The sequence below is a fragment of the Rhincodon typus genome, chromosome 40, assembly GCF_021869965.1.
Source record: "Rhincodon typus isolate 14 chromosome 40, sRhiTyp1.1, whole genome shotgun sequence".
Classification (NCBI taxonomy): Eukaryota; Metazoa; Chordata; class Chondrichthyes; order Orectolobiformes; family Rhincodontidae; genus Rhincodon; species Rhincodon typus.
In genome coordinates, this window is record NC_063371.1 from 16,561,241 (window position 1) to 16,567,240 (window position 6,000).

Genomic DNA, 6,000 nt, shown 5'->3' on the forward strand with positions numbered 1-6,000 from the left:
AGGGGGCAGTAGCACGATTCCCGAGTTGGAATAGTTTTTATCAGATGTTTGTATTTTAGTAGTGCATTGGCTCCACTCTCTGCCTTGTTGAAGAAGTGTAGAAAATTGCACTGGATGGAATATTGTCAGAAGGCATTTGACAGCCTGAAAGCTGTACTACCAATGGCCCCATTGTTAGCCACACCAAATTACGCAAAGCCATTCAAGATGACTATGGATGCAAGACATGTTGGTGTAGGTACTGTAATCTGGCAATGGTCAACGAGATGATGGAAAGGCACGTTGCGTAATTTTTCCAGAACTTTGAATGATCATTAATGGAAATATTCCCTGATTGATAAGGAAACCTTGAACTTGGTGTTGATGTTACAACATTTCAAAATTCATCTTGCCAGTAATATTTCTGAGACAACTGTATATACTGATGATAACCTCTTAAAGCTCCAGGACCAAAGTAAGTACAAAATTCGAGAATGTTTTGATGCAGCTTGCTATTGCAGCCACTCAATTTGGAAATCAGACATGTGGCAGGACGAGAGGACATAATTGTGGATGCGGCGTCAAACCTTTGAAGAAAGACAGGCATTTGTTAGTGGGAATGGACTGACTGAAGCAAACACTTGCAGTGGATGTTCGCATCCTTAGAGTCAATGTAATGTATATATCTTGTCGTGAGCTAATAGCGTAATACTAATCATTTGAAAAAAATGGCATGATCATTGTATATTGATTGCTCTTTTTATTAAGGAATAGAGATGTGACGATGTTGTGGTTTTAAGAGGTGTGTTTTGTACTTATGTTTGAAGAGACGTTTTAAGGCAGATCGCACAAAATGGCCAATGAAGGAAAAACTAGAAGTCCTTGTCGATGAGAGCTACCCACACCCATTCAGGCTGCTTCTATTGTATCAACTTGAAAAAAGCCTCAAGGCCTCCCACGCTCTTTAATTTTTCTTTGTTCATCTGTGGGACGTGGCTATCGCTGGCTGGGCATCATTTATTGCCTGTCCCTAGTTGAGCTTGTCAAGGTGGTGGTGAAGCCTAATGACATTGTGTGTCAACCCTCTGCCAGTGGACCACAGTGGTTCAAGAAGGCAATTCACCATCAAATTCTCAGGGCAAATAGGGATGGGCAATAAATGCTGCTCAAGCAGCGACGTCCAAGTCCCAGAAATGAAGAAGAAAGACGAACACCTTGGGAGGCCTTGAGGATTTTTTTCAAGTTGGAACGTTAGAAGTAACCTGGATGGACGTGGCCAGGTCTCATAGACCAGGATTTCCAGGTTTTAGTTTTTAACTTTGAGATTCAGCAGAAGTAGCTGTTGGAGTCTCAACAGTGCTGATAAATGTCTCCTAGTGTTACTCTGTCTGAGATTTCTCTTGACGTTTTTCCTTCTGCGTCAATGTTGAGACAGATCTATTTTCTGAATTTTGTCAAGAGTGTTTTTATGGGTTGTTTGTATATTTCAGCAGTTAATTAGTAATAGTTACTGCAACTATTTGGTTACGTTTTCCCACTGAATTAAGTTATTCTAAGTTCTTCTTTCTTTTGTTGTATTGTAACTCAGATGTTTGCATAAATTGTGTTTTACTTACTGCTTTAACTGTTCTAACAGTTGAGTTGGATCTAGAACGCAGCACCCTATCATTTGCCTTTAAAATAAGATAAACTTAAGTTTGAGGCTACCTTTTGTAAATCATTTCAGATGGTCAAGTCTCGTTTGATCTATTGAGGTGTCAGACGTCCTGTTCACTTGGAGAGCTGACTGTGAGGAAGCTGGATCAGGGTGAAGGCCTATCCATGTACAAATAAAGAGTGACATTGTGACGGGATACTGCCAGCTGTAAAGTTATTTCACAATGGATCGAAAGTGATTATGTTCAGGCGGGAAGCGTGATAATGGACAGCGTGAAAATCCAAGGGAGTGTGATAACCAGTGAGGCATGGGGATAGGACAAGTTCAGAGGCAGCGTGATGGCAGACTTGGAGACTTGCCAATGTGATGTAGTATTGATGTGATAGGGGGACTGAACAATGATTGACATTGTGTATTATATATAGAATAGAATCACCACAACAGAAAAACAGGCAATTGTGCCCAACAAGTGCACACTAGTCCTTCGAAGAGTCCCACTCAGACCCGTCTCCCTGCCCCATCCCAGTATTTCCCATCTAACATACACACTATTGGTAATCTAGAATGGTCAATCCACATAACCTGCACATCTTTGGACTGTTGGAGGAAACCAGAGTACCCGGAGCCTGGGATAGTACACGCGTCCCTGGTACTGTAAGGCAGCAGTGCTAACCATTTAGCCACTTTGCCACCCTGACATGGGGATTTACGAAAGGGATGAAAGTATTAATGTGAGGTTGGACAGGGTGATGTTGGACCTGAAAACTGACCAATGGGTTGGGAGTAATTGTGTAGTTTTGGGCCAGAGTGATGATAGACATGAGTACTGTTCAAGTTGGGTGGAGTGATGGTGAGCGTGATTGTTAAGGTATGATGGACATAGAAACGTTAGCGAAGATGTAGTGAGCGAGGCCAATGATGATTGAGAAAAAGTCTGGCCAGTGGGATTTGTGTAACGTTGGAGTGGGTATAGAGTGATAATCCTAATTGTTCCTGAACAAAGTGGGTTTTTCTGACAATCGACAAATGTTTTATGGCCATCATTAGATTCTTAATGGACATGGAAACTTGTCGATGGTATGAGAAAGATCTGGACTGGCCAATGAAAGATGATTAAAATTGAACATGGGTGGGGTGAGAGTGATTTTGGACATGGAGACTGGCAACTTATGCAAGGGCATAGAGAATGGGACACAGAATGGTGTGAAAGAAAAGTTATGATGGATATTGGGAATGGCCAGTGGAGTGGCAGAAAGGTGGGATGCGGGCTTAGAGTTTTGAATGCTTACGAGGCCCTCCGATGGGATGAGAGAATCAGTGGGGGTTGGATGGGAGCGAGATGACCGACACAGAGCTGACCAATGGAATGGATGTAATAGTGTGAATGGTGGATGGAGTTCTGATGGACATGCGAGTGGCCACTGGGGATGGAGTAGTGGTGTTCAGTTGAGAAGAGTAATAATCGATAACGAGGCTGGGTAATGGAATGGGTTAATTGTCGGAGTTAGCTGTCAGAGGACACACGTTAATGGGCTAAGGGCATAGGTGGGGGCGAGGGAGGACTGTTGATGGACTTGGAGCAAGACCAATCGGATGGCAGCAATGGTGTGGCATAGTAAACAGACTGTTGTTACATCACAAGAATGGCCAAATACGTAAGAGTAATCATTGAGTGGGATCGTCCATTTTAATGGATGTGGGACTGACCATTAGGTTGGGAGTGTTGGAGGGTGTGATGGAAGATTGATGTTAGACATGGAGACTGGAGAATGGGATTAGAGTAATGTACTTTTGTTGGGGGCCAGAGATTGATGATGAAAATGACGACTCGCCAATGGCTTTCAGAAGTTTGGGGTAGGTTACATGGATAATGGACATGGGAATGGGTCAATGGAATGGGAGCGATGGTGTGGTGGGGGGGCAAGTATTTATTTGCATTGAAACTGACGAATTGCATGTTATTATTGAGTGGAGAGGAAGGCAATGATATTTGACCTGGAGACAGACCAATGCGATAATTGTACTGTCGGAGGGATGCATGATGAAGCATTAAGTCAGTTTCAGAATTTCAAGCTCATGGTTTCCATCTGCCTCCTCTTCATTAATTCTTGTGTATCATTATGTCCCATCAGAAAGATCTCATGGTTGTCCTCTTCATTCTGGCGACAAAGCCTGAACCATTCCCATCGAAAATCACCCTCCTCCAAATGAATGAGCTTGCCCTTAAACTGAATATCTTCTCGTTTAACTAATCTGACTTTGGTAGGGTTTGACAGCGCGTACCCACAAAAGCCCCAGTTATGCCTCTCTATTTGTGAGGAATGCCTTGTTCCAATCGCACTCTGGGCCCTACCCACAAACCTTGCTCCACTTTTTTTGATGATACCAATTGTGCTGTTTGCCTCTGTTGCGTGGAATTGGAAAATTCATCAATTTAGTTTCCGGTTTTCAACCTGCTCTGACATTCGCCTTGTCGATCTCAGACTCCTGCCTTCCAGTCCTTAACATCTCTGTGTCTAATTCCGGGGATAGACTGGCTGCCAATATCCAATACAAAGCCAGAGACTCACACAGTTCCCCAAACTATACATCCTCACAGCGCGCTTGTTCCAAAGACTCCATTCCATTGTCCTGGTTTCTCTATTTCCATCACATTTCTTCTAATGTCACAGCCTTCTACAAGGTTATATCAGATATGTCCATCTTGCTCCTCAAATGAGGAATCTCCACTATATTGAATGAAAGGGCCTTGAGCTATGTCTGAACTCAACCCTTTCCTTCGCTGTCACAGTGACGAGAAGGCCCCCCTGGTCCTCACTTTCCATTCTATCAGCCTCAACATCTCTCGCACCATACGTTGCCATTTCTGTCACCTCTACTGTGTTGCTACAACCACACATGTATTTCACTTTGTTCCCTTGTCAGTATTTCTCAGGGAAATCCTTAAAACATGTTCAGAAAGCACATTCTAAACCCAATGCCAACTTCCATCTCGAAGGAAATACATGGTAATATCCAACGTCTGCAAGTTACTCTGCAAGCCACTCACCATATTGACTTCCAAATATATCGCCATTACTTCATTGCTGCTTGGTAATAACTCTGGAACTCCTTCCCTGAGCGAATTTTGCTTCAAAATACATCATTTGGACGGTAATAGTTCCAGATGGCAACTCACCATCACATTCTCAGGAGCAACTAGGGACATGCAATAAATGCTGGCCCAGCCAGCGACTCCCACAGCACACGAATAAATAAAAGATAGTGATTGGAGTTTCCGAGTTGAAAGAGGATTTGGTAAACATGGACCTGGAATCTGACCATTACGGTCAGCGATATTTGGGAGTGGGCAGAGAATTGACGCACAATTTTGGATTGTGGTCTGCCGAATGTGATAAAAGTATGGTAGGATATGAGGGAGAAACATGAGGGACAGAGGGACCAACAAACAGAATGTCATTGAATGGGGTGATTGTCGCAGGAGTGTGGACGGACATGGTGAATGGCCCTTGGTGTGCGGGAGAGATGGTGGACTGGGTGTGGAGAGTGATGCTGAACATGGAGTTGCCCATTGAGTGTATGAGATGATGTAGGTGGTGGGGAGAGTAATGATGGACATAGACACTGGCCCATGGTGTGAGAGAGATAGTGAACAAGGAGGAGAGAGCTCTCACTGACATAAAGAATGACACATGGTGTGTGAGGGTTAGTGGAGAGTGAAGGGAGAATGATGATGGAAATGTTGACTGGCCCATGCTGCTTGAAAGACGGTGGAGCAGGAAGGGAGAGTAATAATAGACATGGAGACTGGCCCAGTGATAGAGATGGTGGAACAGGAGAGGTGAGTGATGTTGGACATGAAGACTAGAAAGTTGAATGTGATTTCAGGATCCGTTGTTTTGACTGATGATTGAGATGGTGACTGAACAATGGAATTGAAGTTTTGATGAAGTTTGGTTCATGATAAATTTCAGTCTGAACAGAAAAAAGTGTGTGGCTGGTGTCAAAGTCGAAAACAGCGCTCCTGATGTGTCCTATTCGATGAACCCTAACCTCCAATTTAATTCCAAACTGTCTTCTCCAAATGGCTTGCTTGTTTCTCAGCACAGCGACACGTTGTGTGTGAGTAACACCGAAAATTAAAGTCTATCTTTTCATCTCCAATTAGTTTAGACAATATTAGGAAAAAGGAGTATGAATAGGATATTTGGAATATTGATCATGCTCTGCCATTCAGCATGATCACGACTGATCATCCAACTCAATCCACTATTCCGATGAGATGTTTTATTGGAACTCAAATTATTAACTGCTTACCTCATCACTGATCTTGTTGAGTTTTCAATAGCTTTTTACTCCTGTTT